This window comes from Aphis gossypii, unplaced genomic scaffold (genome assembly GCF_020184175.1).
Source record: "Aphis gossypii isolate Hap1 unplaced genomic scaffold, ASM2018417v2 Contig00802, whole genome shotgun sequence".
NCBI classification, from domain to species: domain Eukaryota; kingdom Metazoa; phylum Arthropoda; class Insecta; order Hemiptera; family Aphididae; genus Aphis; species Aphis gossypii.
Window position 1 is genome coordinate 37,135 of NW_026083289.1, and position 17,097 is coordinate 54,231.

At 29.7% G+C, this 17,097-nt stretch overlaps 2 long non-coding RNA genes and 1 pseudogene across 3 annotated transcripts; 1 reads left to right on the forward strand and 2 right to left on the reverse strand.

Moving 5' to 3' along the window:
* Positions 1–5: 5 nt before the first annotated feature.
* On the reverse strand, positions 6–5,433 carry LOC126555324 (uncharacterized; annotated as a pseudogene).
* Positions 5,434–13,942: 8,509 nt separating this feature from the next.
* Positions 13,943–14,686, forward strand: LOC126555326 (uncharacterized). Of its 2 annotated transcripts, none has more exons than XR_007606816.1 (3): positions 13,943–14,110; positions 14,179–14,381; positions 14,467–14,686. It is a non-coding gene; the product is annotated as an uncharacterized LOC126555326 (long non-coding RNA). The 2 variants fall into 2 exon arrangements; XR_007606817.1 differs by having other exon boundaries at positions 14,201–14,381.
* A 241-nt stretch (positions 14,687–14,927) lies between these two features.
* LOC126555327 (uncharacterized) lies at positions 14,928–16,062 on the reverse strand. The gene is made up of 3 exons (XR_007606818.1): positions 15,961–16,062; positions 15,725–15,743; positions 14,928–15,002 (listed from the first exon to the last, which is right to left on the reverse strand). It is a non-coding gene; the product is annotated as an uncharacterized LOC126555327 (long non-coding RNA).
* Positions 16,063–17,097: the final 1,035 nt, after the last annotated feature.

The window sequence follows — 17,097 nt, forward strand, 5'->3', positions numbered from 1 at the left end:
CATGATTAATAATACCTTGAGTGTCATTATATATATTAGTAATTTTTAGACTATGTTAATTAAATAATTAATTACATATTTTCTAATAGGTAAATCTATTGTATACACTTACCATGCTCTTGATTGGTAATATGATAGGCATGGTCCTGATTTACAATATCTAAATAAACTTTCAATATGGTTTTTAAAAAATGTGTTTTTTAAAGCTTGTTAAAAAAATATAATAATATTTACCGTTATTTGATGGCACATCCATTTTTAATTATAATTTAATTAATTGTCAAAATAATATGTAAGATGCAGAATTCAGAATATGTACAACGTACAATTTAAACTTAAAAAGATATATAATATATATATTTTTAGTCAATAATTATTATATACTTACAGAAATATAACAATAAGTAAGAAATCTCAAAAAGAAAAAGAACTGCTCAATATTTTGTAAATCAGAAATATAGATATGATTTATAAAAGAGATTGTATTATATTATATAATATATGGAAGCTGGAATAACCGATATCTAAAGTGGCATACTCAACAGGAAATTCATTGCCAAATTTAAACAACGTATTTTATTTGCGCGATTAATCTATGTTTCTGAAGATAGCGAGGCTCCCAATTAGTTGCTTAGTGTGTAAGCCACATAAGATTTCGGTTATAATTAGGGTTGGGATTTTGGTGCTATGTCATTTTAATGCAGTTTTTTCAACTAGCAATAATCGCACCTCTTATGCACCACATTGGTTACGTTACGATATCACCCCTGCGCAAAGCTAATGTAATTCTTATTTTGCATTTGTGCATATTTTTACACATTTTAGATTCTGAACGAAGTGATGAATGTATTGATTTTACAATGGTGTGTGTTTTTTTGGTTTTGTGTCTGTGTACAGCATAACTAGTCGAAATAATGCTCCAATTTCAAACTATGGGGGTGGTTTCCGATAAAAAAGTGAATATCCTTGGTGCATTATAGAGGTAAAAAGTTAACATTAACATTAACAAAGTGTTGACTAGTTTTGACAATTTTTTTTTTTTTGAACTTAATTTGTTTTGCTCTCTATTTTGAAATACTGAATACTGCCGCATGCGCATTGTAATGTAATATGTTATTATATCAGACATAACATCGGTTTTATGCAGGGAGCATGGAAACAAAAACTGTTTATTATTTTCAGTTATGTGGTTGACAGTTAATTCAAAAACATCAGCATATTTACAATTCTAGGTAAATAAATCTTCTATGTACCTAATAAATTCAAACAAATTATGGTTAGGATGTAATAACCAGCCTTTGGATTTTATATTTGTTGTGCAGCTACAGGATTTGCAGATGCTATTGTTGAACTATTAAAATATGTTGTAAATTCTTCACACTTATAACGTTTAGCTAATTTCCTAATTATATAGCCACAAACATAAAAGACCACACAATCCACTGCTAAAGCTTTATAATAAATATGATCATCAAATACTGAATGAACTTCAATGTTTCCTTTCTCAATACATGTATCAAGTAAGTCCTTTAATACCTTAATTTTTTTTTTGATCTTTCAGAAACATCTGTAAATTAAATAAGTATTTTTGTAATTTTTATTCAGTTAAATTAATTTAAAATAGTGTTATGGGCTATGAGATATCTATAAGATATCTACGAGATTACAAGGCTAAGTTAGTATGACCATGCCTCGTGTCAAGGGTAATGCGGATGCTACTATGACCATGACACGTGTCGGGATAGTAAGCGCACCAATAATTACAGTGCACTAATGAGTAATGATGCATTTGAGATGTTATTGCACATTCTCAAATTCGTGTCCGAATTTGCAACAACAACTACAAGGACACCTGGTTTTACCCAGAAAGCGACAACACGACGTAAACAAGAGACGCACCCCAATATATAAGGGAGCCCGAAGACCAGCAACGGCAGATGTACCAAAGCTATCAACAACTGCGCACTTTCACGACACTCAGCCACTTATTTTGTTTGTTACATGTATTTTATTTATATGCAATAAAGACATATTTCGTTATTAAGATTAACTTTCATTCAAATTAACCATTTGGATTCAAATCTGATACTGGCACACAACAATTTGGCGCAGTCGGTAGGATTCACTTTTCAAGGAGTCAAACCATCAAAGGCTACCATCAACAAGGAAGACTTGTACACCCTCCCTCATTGATAACTCCAGAAGAGAAGACCATTCAATTTAACTTTGCAGAAAGTATCAGACAGGATGATGTAACGTGCCACGTACAATCAGTTGAATTGATGTCGAATCGGAAAGGTTGTTTTGAAATAATGAAAACTCTCGAAATTATTCTAAGTGTTTTTATTTAAAAATTATTCTAAGTCCAATTAATTGAATTTGTGAAAAATCTTCTATGTCCAAATGACAAAACTATTGATCTGGGTGACGTGAAGGTGCTCGTTCTGACTCTGGTGGATCACGTCTGAATTGTGCCTAATCTGGACCCCCTTTTATATCGTCTAGGGACTCCCGCGGTACCCTCAGACTCCTGTTGGTCTTCTGCACCTGCATCCGCTTCTGCCCACGCTTTGCGTCATCCGGGCGATAGCGCGCGTCAATTATATGACTATAGTATTCTATCGGGTGAGTGCTTCCGCAACTAATATACTCTACCGGGTGGTAATTACGTATCCATAATATGTCACCAGATTATTTGTTATTTCCTTCCTGCGGGTAGAAAGCATACGGGCGATGATACTTTCGATTGGTTTTTACCTTTTGTTTTTAGATTCGGTTTTATTATTGCTTGCTTGACTGCTCACCCTAAAATAACTATAAGGATGTCCTCTATGCCCCCAATGTTTAGAGTATTGTTGGCTATGGTAATTCATATATTACATTTAACTATCAGAGCACGTTGCACCTTCCCACGAAAAAAAAGGTTTATGTCTCAAAGACAGAAATCTTTCAAAGTTCAGTACAAAATAGTTAAGTTACAAATTATTACAATGTTATAGTGTTTACAATAATCGATTACAAGTTATTGATATAAGACATACATAACAATTTTCTGTATGCTTTTACATTTTATTTTCGTTATATAATATGAATATATGATGTATATGTTGTATATATAATTTTGATTAAATATGGGTTGATTACAATATAATGGTTAAATAGTTTGATTAAATATTTTGATTATAATATAATTAATGATTAAATGGTTAGATTAAATATTTGGTTATATAATTCAATGTTTTAAATATGTTGGTTAGTTTTCTTATAATTTATAATTGATTTGATAGTTCCAATAAAATATGTGGTTGGTATAATGTGTTGATTACAATAGTTTCTTATATGGTAAATTAATTAATACAATAATATTTTTACTTATTATAATATGTTAGTAATATAAAATCTATAAAGTTCCCCATAATTCAAATTTATTTCCATATCCCAATAGTAACTTATTCGTACAGTATGTTTTCTTAACTCTAAGTGCATATATATATTTATTATTATTCCAGTTTGTATGTTATTTTTATTTTATTTACTCAATCAAGATTCGCTGCCCATGGAATGACATACTAATCATTTGAAGTACGTCGTCCACATTGACAACAACCCTAATTGATTAATACGTTCACTTGATCACTCTTTACTCATTGGGGATGCCATAGAATCCACCCCATCGATCATATGTCAAATGTTATGTCGATAGGTGTTTCGTACAGCCCCAACCACTTCGTTTTACCTGATCAATTCATTCTAGACATACATTTATCTACTGTAATTCAATATATCTCGTGGATTCTGTATTATTTCGAGGTAATAGTTTAATTCATAACAGTATGGTTCACCAAATTCTCTGTCTATCGCTATATCATACAAAAATCTTTTGGCTGCCTCAATCATTTCCAATATAGTTTCGTCCTCGTAAGGTACGAGTATATTTTCATTAGCGGTAACTATATGAAAATCAAAACAAGCTGTGTAATTATGCCATTCTCCCCGTGTTGGATTAATATGAAATTGCGTTTCTGTGTTAAACGATATTGTCGAAGCTAATTGCTCCATTCTATCCATTATTGGTTATTATTTATTTCGTAGAGTTGATTTGTAATTTATAGAATTATGAATTTCTGAAAAAGAAATTTTACGTTCGTAATTTGATTATTAATGTAACCGTTGTTTTTGTTTTATTGTTATTGTTTATATTATATTTTTTTTTAGAAATGCTTTACTAGATTTTCATATCGCTGTTTCCGTATCACATAATCAAATATACATTTAGTATATTTGACATCCATTCTCGGATCATGCGCATACGTAGTATGGTGTTTCTTTTTACATATTATATCATGGGTCACTACTAAATTAAGTAGCCTTCCTGTTTTATTATATGTACCGATATCTACTTCGAAAATTATTTCTCTATTGCCTAATTTTTCAAATTGAATATAAAATTTTTTATTGAAATATTTATCGTAACACGTTATGTTTAGCATGGGATAATGGTCTAAGTCTAATCTCTTTAAAATGTTTTTATCTGAATGTCCGTTCTATACTACTATTACATTTTCCTTATTACCTCTACGTATGTAACTTTCTATATATCCCTTAGTCAAATTATTCCTTGTTGAACTCAAACTTTGTTTTAATTGGTCTAAACAAGCATCTCTCAAATCGGTCTTGACCCTGAAAACTCTCTTGATTTCTCTCACTGCCACCTGAAGCTCTGTATCACCCATAGGTCGAGCTTCCTCCTTAACTGGTAGCAAAAGAGGTCGTCCTTCCAGTTTCCTAATCTTAAAACGGTCTAAGCTATTGGATATAGCCCCGGAGATGACAACCATGCTTGTTTTGTTCACCATTGAAAACTCGAAGTCCATAATTACGAACTTATGTGTCTCTTTTCTATATAATTAAACATTTTTGTGTTTGTGATTATATTTTTATATTTATTATTTATACATTTATTACATACTCATATATTTATGTGATTGTTAATAACTTATATTATTACTACTAAATTATACTATATTATTAATATTATTTCTTATTATATTTTATAATATTTATATATTCAATTTATACATTTTTATTGTTCTTTTAGTAAGGGAGGCATATTACTTAGGGCTAGTCTATCTGGTGTGTCACCTAGTAGCTTTTCCTTAACCCCATTCCCTTTTGCCGATGACGTCACATGTATGACTTCTCTTTCTTTATTCGATATATCGTTATCCAAAGTTCTTGTTCGATGGCCTATGGCCCTCATAGTGGTCAGTTATAACTTATGTATATAAACGCCAAAAGAAACATGGAGAATACTAACAATGCCATAATTGCATACATCATTAATGAATTGGTATTACTTTGCACTTCTACTCCGGACTGTCTGAGTATTTCCTCGTCTATCATTTTTTCTACATCGTCTAGCGAGTGGGCCATTTCGTGTACGTTATCGAGTTTGCGTGAGTCGAACTTATGTCTCTACTTTTCTATTTTAATGTCCTTGATACTGTTATTGATCTTATACGATATACTCCCTACTCCGATTTTAGGTATGAAATTTGTGAAATACTTCGTTTTGATCTCCCTTGTCGGATTTTGCACTACATGTTCTGCATAAGCTCTACATTCCTGATTTAATTTAATTATCCCTTGATTTTTAATTTTTTCAATATATGGTTCTTGTATTCCCTGACACGTAATTGTTAATGTATCTTTTTTTGTAGTGTATATCCATGTGTTGGCCTACTTAAGTTTGTGGTATATATTTTTAGAAATAATGATTACTCCTGATTCAAAATTTTGTGGTAACTGGTCTGGATTTTTAAATAAAGAAATTTCACACGGTTGTTCTTTTAATTCGTGTTGTATTGGTTGGAATTCCGGGCAAATAGTAAAGGTTTCTGTTTCGGTACAGTGTAATAATTCTGTTTCGGTAAATGTTGTAAATTGTCTACGATTTTTAGTTATTCCTACATATTGGTATTCCGGTTTCAATACAATACTATGTTCGCGCGAACGTAGGTACGAAATTTAATATTTTAATATGCCTCACCGCCGACCGTCACACACACACACACTCACGCACACGTAATCATTGTTAACTGTTTATTTATATTGTTTTAGTTTTGTTAATTGTATTGTGAATTATTATATAATATGCTAATCAGGTATCGGCGCGTTATCTGCCGCCGCCGGTTCGCCGGTCCGCGTAGCTTAACACGGCCGCCGCAATTTTTGTCTTTCTCCGTACGTCGCCGTGAGATAGTCCGTTGCGTCGTGTTAACAATATTATTTTAGTTATCAAATTTGCTACATATTATATTATATTTCTATTTTTTGGGTACACAAGGTGCTAATTTGCAACCCCCTTTTTATATTGTTATACATTTTATATTTTATATACGACGTGTGCGCAAATCGTCACGCTCACATATCTTGTTAATATTAATTTTATTATACTCAGCGTCATAATTAGTCATTTATCGGCATCGTTGTAATTGTGTATTTTATTTTGTGTGATTTTTATTCAGTGTATTATAGGCATAGGTAGCGGCTGGCCAGCAGTGCACCGACAAGCCGTGAGTTATTTTTTATTGTTATTATATTATTATATTATTAGGTATTGTTAACATTTACTTTGTTGAGCCAAAAGGGCTATATATTATTTTTTTATTGCGGGCCAGAAGGGCCTTTATTATCTATATTAGTTATACCAGGTCTAACGCTCTAATAGCGATTTGTTTTATATTATTATTATATTCGTGTTACAATTATTAAGTGCCAAAAGGGCCATATATACCTTTTATACTGAGCGCTTGTTTTTTACTTTTTTGACTATTAATTTTTATTTTAAATATTTATATTATATTATTATATTGAGCGCTTGTTATTTTACTCGTTTTGACTATTTTAAATTTTAAATGTTTATATCATATTATTATATTCAGCGCTTGTTATTTTACTTTTTTTGATTTTCAATTTTTAACTTTTTCTTGTACTTTTGTAATTGTATTAATACTGTGAACTTATAATTGTTGCAATTGGTATACTGCGTCGGCCAACTTGGCAACGTTACACTAAATTTCGACCGCAGTCGTGTCATTTTTTGGGTGCAAAATAATATCTTTTGTTATATAATGATCGTCCGCAATCGTGTTGCAAAAAAGGTAAAGCGTCCTCAATCGTGTTTCACCCATAATAAGAACCGATCATATGGATGAGAATGAGAAAAAATCTATTTATAAAATATGCGAGAAGTATAATAACATATTTCATATGGAAGGGGACATGCTAACCTTCACCAACGCGGGAACTCATATAATAAGATTAAAAAACGACCAACCGCCTATATACCGAAGACCTTATAGACTTCCTCATTCACAACAAGATGAGATAAATACGCAAATTAAGAAACTTGAGGATAACGATATTATTGAAAATTCAAGGAGTCATTGGAACTCTCCTCTTTTACTAGTGCGAAAGAAAATTGACAATTCAGGTAAACAAAAGTTTAGAATAGTGGTAGACTTTAGAGCATTAAATGAAGTCACCATAAATGAATTCCATAATCTGCCTAATATTACAGAAATATTGGACCAGTTAGGACAATGTCAATTATTTTCTGTTCTCGATCTTTCTAGTGGGTTTTATCAAATTAAATTAGAAAAAGAATCACGGAATTAACAGCCTTTTCAACCAATCAAGGTCATTGGCATTTTAAACGCATGATTCAAGGCATGAAAACTAGTCCTGGAACTTTTCAAAGAGTTATGAACTCAGCTTTAGCTGGTTTAATAGGAATAAAATGTTTAGTTTATTTAGACGACATAATTGTTTACGGGAAAAATTTGTATGATCATAATGAGAAGTTAGTAGAAGTATTTGAGCGATTACAAATTAACAATTTGAAGTTACAACCAGATAAATGTGAATTTTTAAAACGTGAATGTGTATATTTGGGACACGTAATATCAGAAAATGGAATTAAACCTGATGAAAAGAAAGTGAAATCTGTGTTAGAATTTCCAAAACCAACTAATGTAAAAGATATAAAATCATTTTTAGGTTTAAGTGGGTATTATAGGAAATTTATAAATTCATATAGTGCAATTGCGAAACCTTTAACTAATCTTTTAAAGAAAGACATTAAATTTTTATGGAGTGATGAATGTCAAAAATCATTCGATAAATTGAAATCAGCTTTATGTTCTGAACCAATACTTAAATATCCAGACTTCACTAAGACTTTCATATTAACTACGGACGCGAGTAATAAAGCACTAGGGGCAATATTATCTCAGGGAAAAATAGGTCAAGACTTACCAATCTCTTATGCGTCACGGACGTTGAATAAAAGTGAAAATAATTATTCCACAACCGAGTTAGAATGTCTAGCTATAATTTTAGGGGTAAAACAGTTTAGACCATATTTATATGGAAGGAAATTTATAATACTTAGTGATCATCGCCCTTTGACGTGGCTTTTCAACTTAAAAAATCCATTATCGAAGTTAGCACGTTGGCGAATACAACTTGAAGAATATGATTATGAGATACGATATAAACCTGGGGTGCAAAATTCTAACGTAGATGCGTTAAGTCGTATGTATTCGATACAAGAAATTAAAAACGAGTCGTACGAGGAATTTCTTGGGAAAATGGAAACACAGCTAATTACTAATAGCAATGTAAAAGAAGCTATAGGTACACTTTTGGAGTCGCCAGTAGAGTATCACATAGTGACAGAAATAGCGAAACAATATAATTTAACATCAGGAATAAATTACGAAATAAAAAGTAAGTTTGGAATTACTTCATTTTTACCAGTTAGTAAAGTGATAGGCGATACGCCGTATGTAGTACAGAATGACCGGTATATAATATTTCTAGTAACGAAAAATAAAGATCGTCAGAGGTCAACGTACGAGACTATGTATATAGCGTTAGTGAACTTGAAACAGTTTTGTGAGGAAAATAATTTAGATAAAATAGCAATGAATAAACTAGGTATGAATGATGATCTACAGTGGGAAAAAGTAAGGTCAATTTTAAGATACATATTTCGTAATACTAAGATCGAAATTATGGTATGTGCGAACGTAGAATATACGGAAGAAGAGAAAGTAACTATATTAAAGCAGTTTCACGATTCTAAACTAGGAGGTCATTTAGGTGTTAATAAAACTATTAAACGCATACAGAAGCAATTTAGATGGAAGGGTATGAAAGATGATGTTAAAAAGTACGTAAAAAATTGTACATCGTGTCAAGTAAATAAAATTTCAAATCGGCATGTAAAGCAACCAATGGCTATTACATCAACAAGTTCAAAACCATTTGAAAAAATATTTTTAGATATTGTAGGTCCATTACCAACGACCTTGTCTAGTAATAATTATATTTTAACAATGCAAGATGACTTATCTAAATACACGCTAGGAGTACCAATACCTAATCATCAGGCAAACACGGTCGCGGAAGCTTTGTTATACATTTCGTGTGTGTACATGGAATACCGGGAACGATATTGACAGATCAGGGAACGGATTTCCTTAGCAAAACATTTACGGAAGTTTGCAAACTGTTAAAAATAAATAAAGTTAATACTAGTCCTTTTAGACCACAGACAAATGGAGGTCTCGAAAGATCACATAGAACTTTGGCCGAGTACTTAAGACATTATGTGGATAAGAATTTAAATAATTGGGATCATTTGTTACTATATGCATTTTTTGTATATAATTCAACGGTACATACATCAACTAATTTTCAACTATACGCGTTAGTGTACGGGCGTACGTTAGAAATACCAATTAAATTAAAATCCGAGCCAGAGCCACAATATAATTATGATGATTATTTATATGATTTGAAACAGAGTATGCAAGTGTCGCATAAATTAGCGAGAGAGAAGTTAATAGAACACAAAGTAAAAAGTAAGGACCGATATGACAAAAATGAGAATCCTGTAAATATACACGTGAAAGATTTAGTACTTTTAAAAGATAACGCACATAAAAACAAACTTAATTCACTATGGTTAGGACCATATGAAGTAATTGAAGTAATAGGAGATGAAAATATAGTTATACAACGTGGCCGACGAGGCATTACCGTACATAAAAATAATGTAAAACGGTATTATAATGATAAAGCAAATGATTAATTAAAATATATAGTATAAATGAATAGATTAAGGGAGTTTGTAAAAAAAAAAAAAAAAAATAATAATTAATGATATGTAATAAACTAACAAACCATATAACTAATGTTATTAAGTAGTACTATAATGAAGATATAATTTTACTTTTAGATTGGTGATGATGGTTGGACTTAACAGTGCTAATGAAATAAATTCATCGGAATATTATACATATGTACCCTATGAACAATCCAAGGTTTTTATTATGAAAATTTAGGCCCCACTAAGGTGATAGGAGCAGAGTATAAACTGGTTACGTATTTTTCACTTAAGGAATATAATACAAAGTACGACTTATTAGGTTTGAAAATGAAAAATATAACAAATATATACACTGACAAACGTCATATAGATTTGTGTGGGAAATATCAAATAGTAATAACTGATTTATATGATGAAATAACTAATCAAAAAGAACGATTGTATATGTCATTAGTAGGAGGTAGAGTTAATCAAACCGATGTATATCAAGAAAATAAACGAAACAAAAGGGGATTAATAAACTTTGTGGGTAACGCAATGTATACATTATTTGGTGTATGTGATGATAAATGTGCAAAGAAAACTAGAGAAGCAATCAAACAAACAGAAGAAACAGGAGCTAATATTTTACATATAGTGAAATCGCAAACAACGGTAGTAAAAACAGCAGTTAAAAAGATTGCTAGTTCACTAAATCAAACAGAGGCACTATATAAAGAAATATCAACTAAAGAACAAAAATTACATGAGAGATGATGATGCAATTACAGAATGTAACTGATGACGTATTAGATTTACTAATGGCTGACGAAGTCCATAATCTATACACTATAATAACTAATCAGTATGCGTATGAAACCTCAACGTTGGAACAGATAATAACAGCTGCAAGAGAGGGGTTAATACATCCAAGTCTTATGACACCACAAGAACTTGCATCAACATTGAAAACAGCAGACAGCAGAACGAACAATTAAAAACAATATGCCATACCTATGGGAACAGAAGCGTCAGTCAGAATAAGTGAATTTTTAAATAAAAAATAATATACTATGAAAATGAACAAAAAATAATATAAAATAAGATTGTGTATAAATTACAATTATTATTACAAGAATATATTATATGATTTATGATAATTTACCATTATATAATAACTACCAATAAAATTTATTGAAGATGGAGTTGACTCATGGTATATGTCCACAAATACATATACTTACGTTGCAATAACTAAGGATAGAAAACAATTTACTACCTACACGGAAAAAGAGATAAAAGATTGCATTGAAACAACAATATACAGAATATGCAAGGCTACACAGCCAATGTTAGATAACAATGATAATACACCATGTGAAATGCAAATATTTAAAGCACCGGATGCATTTCAAACGGGATGTACTATTAACAAATTTTCATTACTTAGAAACATTTACCACAGAATTCTTAATAAAAACACATGGATACATGCTGGAGATGATACTTTGACAATAAGTTGCACAGATTTACCCGAATCCTTTGTTCAAGAAGTTAAGGTTTCAGGTGCAATAACTATATTAGACATAAATTGTCAAGTATTCACACGTGACGCAGTGTTGACTCCTATAGAGGATATTTCGAGTACAAATTATAAGATTTTGTACCTAATACTAAAATACAAAATATATTTAATAAAATACCTGAACATATACATAAATATAAATTGAGCGATGTATGGAATAATACATCAAAAATACAATTAACAGATCTGCACAGTGTGTCAAAATCACTTGATGAGATTCAGCAAATGATAGACGAAGAAGTTATTAGAGAACAAAGTCAAAAACACCAGTTCATACATTCAAATCTTTTGTATGTTACAATAATTTTGGCTATACTATCTATTATATTAATAATAGCCATATACATACTATTAAAATGTAGATACGTTAGCAATCGCCAAGTAATTGATATACCAAGAAGATTGGCTAACTATAGATCACAAATACGAAATGTAAGAAGGGGAAATTTTGCTTCAGAAATATATGATGAAGTACCATTTAGCGCACCATCATCACCACGTTAATATTAATATAAATTAATAATTCATTATTATTCGTAAAAAAAAAAAATAATAAATAATAACAAATAATATAAAAATAAGTATAATATAATAATCAATAAATATATATAAAATGTAACATAGGATATAATTAACTAATATTGAATTGTTTATATTATTCAGAAAAGAAACACATAAATTCATAATCATGGACTTTGAATTTTCAATGGTAAAACGAACGAGCATAGTAGTTATCTCTGGTGCTATGTCAAATAGCTTGGAGAGATTTGAGGTTAGTAAGTTAGAAGGTAGACCTTTATTACTACCAATTGACGAAAAAGCTAGACCTATGATTGAGAAAGAGTTGCAAGTAGCAGTTAAAGAGATAAAAAGAATATTTGTTGTGTAAAAAAAGAGATTACGAGATGCGTGTTAGATCAGTTACAACAGAGTTTAAATTCAACAAGAAATAATCTAACGAGAGAGAGTATATTGATCATTATATCAAACAAGGGAATAAGGAAAATAATATAATAGTAGTGTGGAATGGGCATTCGGATAAAACAATTTTACAAAGGTTAAATTTAAATTATCCAATGTTAAACATTACATGTTATGATAAGTATTTTAATAAGAATTTTTTATTCAGTTTGAGAAATTGAACAATAGGGAGATTATTTTTGAAATAGATATAGGGAAATTTGATAAAACAGGAAGATTGTTGAATTTAGTAGAAACGCATGATAAAATATGTATAAAAAAACATAAGACTACGTATGCACATGATCCGAGATTGGATGTGGAATATACCAAGTGTATATTCAACTATGTGTTAAAAAAGCAACAATACGAGAATTTAATAAAACATTTTTAGAATATAAATACTGTTATATCCTATGTTTAAGTTTAGTTATTCAGTCATTTAATTTGGTATGTGGGTAGAACGTAACGTTCGTGTGTAATATTAATTAATTATTCACAAATTTATTTTATTATTTTAATTGTATTAATCAAGGTGAAGGAGATTCAAATATTAAAAAATATATATATTAATAATATATACTGTACTAACATACTTTATATTGTATTCTTGATTGATTTAAAATTTGATATAACTAATATTATTATTAAGTTACCAATGTAAAACTGAAATTGTAAGTGTAACTGAGTGCATTTAAGAAAAATTGTAAAGATTTCTGTCTTGCAGACATAAACCTTTTTTTTTTGTGGGGAGGTGTTATGGGCTACGAGATATCTATAAGATATCTACGAGATTACAAGGCTAAGTTAGTATTACCATGCCTCGTGTCAAGGGTAATGCGGATGCTACTATGACCATGACACGTGTCGGGATAGTAAGCGCACCAATAATTACAGTGCACTAATGATGCATTTGAGATGTTATTGCACATTCTCAAATTCGTGTCCGAATTTGCAACAACAACAACAAGGACACCTGGTTTTACCCAGAAGGCGAAAACACGACGTAAACAAGAGACGCACCACAATATATAAGGGAGCCCGAAGACCAGCAACGGCAGATGTACCAAAGCTATCAACAACTGAGCACTTTCACGTCACTCAGCCACTTATTTATTTGTTACATGTATTTTGTTTGTATGCAATAAAACATATTACGTTATTAAGTTTAACTTTCATTCAAATTAACCATTTGGATTCAAATCTGATACTGGCACGCAACAATATAATTATTTTAATTAAAAGACATTAAATATTTTATGAAAAATTTATTTTGTAAACCGTCATCAGCTTATCGTCTATTTTAATTATAGGATAATATTGCAACAACATCTCAAAAAAAAGGTACATCGAAAAGGTTAGCTGTAAAACCGGAGAAGAAACCAGTATCGAAAAAGACGAAAAAGGTGAGTTATATAAATTTATGACATATTACGAAAAAGTAAAAAAATATAATTTAATTATTATTTTATAGAGCCCTGCTATTTGTTATACAGACAAAATATTAGATTTAATAACAGATCCAACTATACCAACCGATGCAGAGAACACCTTGAATATAAAAAAGGATGATTGTTCATTAACGGTTAAGACACCTGTAGACAATACGGCTGTAGATTACTGGACTATAGCACATTATAAATGTGCTAAAATTGATAAAGTTGCTCTGCAAGATAGGTAATAATAATAATAATAATTATATATATATATAAAGTGAAATATTTATAATAAAATTTAATTTAACCTAACCTAACTTTTTTAGATGGAAGCATGCTGAATGCTCACTCAAAATATCTTTAACAGGACAGCATTCGGATGATTTAACTACAGCCAAAGAAATGGTGACGCTCATTCAATCTGTTTTCGACAAAATGATGCGACATCCCGCCAAGAAGCTAATCAGACACAAACCAAAAAAAATAAACTTATAAAATGTATGTAATAGGATATGGTGTTGGATTAATTTTATTTAATAAAAAAAAAAATTTTTTTAATTTATATTTATTTTTTATTATTTAGATAAAAAAAAATAATAATAATTCATTTATAGGTTAAAATAAAAATAAAAATAAAAATAAAAACAAAAAAAATAAAAATAAAAATATTGAAAGTTAGTATACAAGTGGTATTAATTTCACATTTTTTTTTTTTTTTTACAAGCGATAAATTAAAATAAATTAAGAAACTTTTTTTATATTACATCACTAATCTTGTAATATCATGTTCGACAATGAATTAAAATGAAATTGTAATAACTCGTACATAAATGAACAATCTTCACTTTGTATATTGCTGTAGCTGAAATCATAATTTTGAATATATTGATTTGTAAATTCGTTTCGTTGACAAGATGATGGTAACCCATTTACGTCAGACTTAATTAACGTATAAGCTGTATCAAACGTTTTTTTGTATGATTCCAATTTTTTCTGTTTTTCAACAATATACAAGTCAATACAATGTTGTAATTGTTTCAAACGATGAAGATCAATATGAGATAATGTTATATAATTATCATTAGAATATAAAACTATAGTTGATTGGTTTACATTAACAGAGTAGACAAAATTATCAGCTATCTTAACACGTTTACAACGAGTATGCAAATTTTCGATAATTGTATTAAAATTGTTTTCACACATTAACTTACACCACTGATCAAGATCTAACGTTACAACTTTTTTAGTTAATTTACATTCTAATAATATAATAATTGAAATTTGCTTATTAACTAGAAGTCCAACGGTTACACTTTTCTTACTAAAAGGACGAATATCGAACACAGATTTTAATACAACGATTGATGGATTCATATTGATAAAATAAAAAAAACAGTAAACAGTATTTTTTTTCTAGAAATATGAATATGATCACTAGACAGCTTAGCTCAAACTAACAAGTTTTGTTTATCCATACATGTTATATACTAAACAAATGTAAGGTTAAAAAAGAAAAAAAAGAAAAAAAATGTGAACGTATAGTGTCTAGTTGGATAAACAGTAAAGAGTTATTATACTTACCTACCTAATTCGATAGAACCTGAAACATTTTTTAAAAATCATTAACATATTAAATTTAAATTAGACGCGTTATCCCACTAGGCTATACGTTCACGAGGTATTAAATAAGTTATTAACACATTTAAGTTTATTAAATTCAGATTTTTTTTATTGAAATATAGAAAGTTAAATGAACTAAACAACAGTATCATATGACCTTGATCCACAATCACAATCACAAATATCGATAATCTTACCATATTTTTTTACTACATTTTCAACAAACTGATTTCCTTTTGATAATAATACAAAAACACATTTCGGATTCCATCTTGAATGTTCAATCCATGGATTATCTTCTTTTTACCAACGATGCAATATAATACCGCAGCAAAAGCATTCAACAATATCTTTTTTCCCTGAATATATAAAACCGCTTTCAGCTAATGAGTATTTATCTTGAGATGAAGTCAACGGAAATAAATTGAATGTTTTCAATCTTGATATAAATGTAGTGAATTCTGGATATGTAGGATATGCATTGTTTCGTACTAACGAAACAAGTGAACAAAAACTGTTGTTTATTTGTTGAAAATTCATTTTTTATAAAAAAAAAAATAAAAAAAACTTAAATGAATTAAACTTGATTAAAACTAACAGAACCTGATTGAACGATGGTTGAATATTAACTGAACTGTCTGAACTGAAATGAATTCAATAAAACGACTTTTATCTATAATTTATTAAAAAAAAATGAAATTATTGTGTAACCTGAATGTTTAACTTACAAGGGAAATAAATAGTGTTGAAGTGTGTATACACTGTTTAAACTTTATGTGTAACAGGGGAAAAAATAATTGGTTAAAGGCGGAAACTATACCTTAAATTTTAAAAATCTCCGCAGTCAAAAGTGCGCAGAACATACATTATGGTTTTTGAGAATCAGTGTTTTTTACTAGTACAGCGGAGAAAAAAAAGTTTGAGGGAAAAAATCCCCCTTAAAATTTTACAATCTCCGCAGTCTGGTAGAGCGGAGAAAAAAAAAGTTTGAGGGGAAAAATCCCCCTTAAAAATTTGCAATCTCCGCAGTCAAAAGTGCGCAGAACATACAAATGTATACTACTCTTATCAATTAACAAATTAGCTTCAAAATGTAAGTACCTATAGATGAATTAATTATTAATTTTATTAATAATATTAAATAATCTAATACAATACCTATATGTATGTAGATATAACTTAGAGTTTTTACTATATTTTTTTTTACATATTAATAATAATTAAATTGTATTTTAATGCCATAGGTAGTTTCATAAAATTTGGTCTAATCAGTTAATTATTGAAGTATACTGTACATACATTGAGGGTCATTGATTTGGTCCATTTCAGTAATG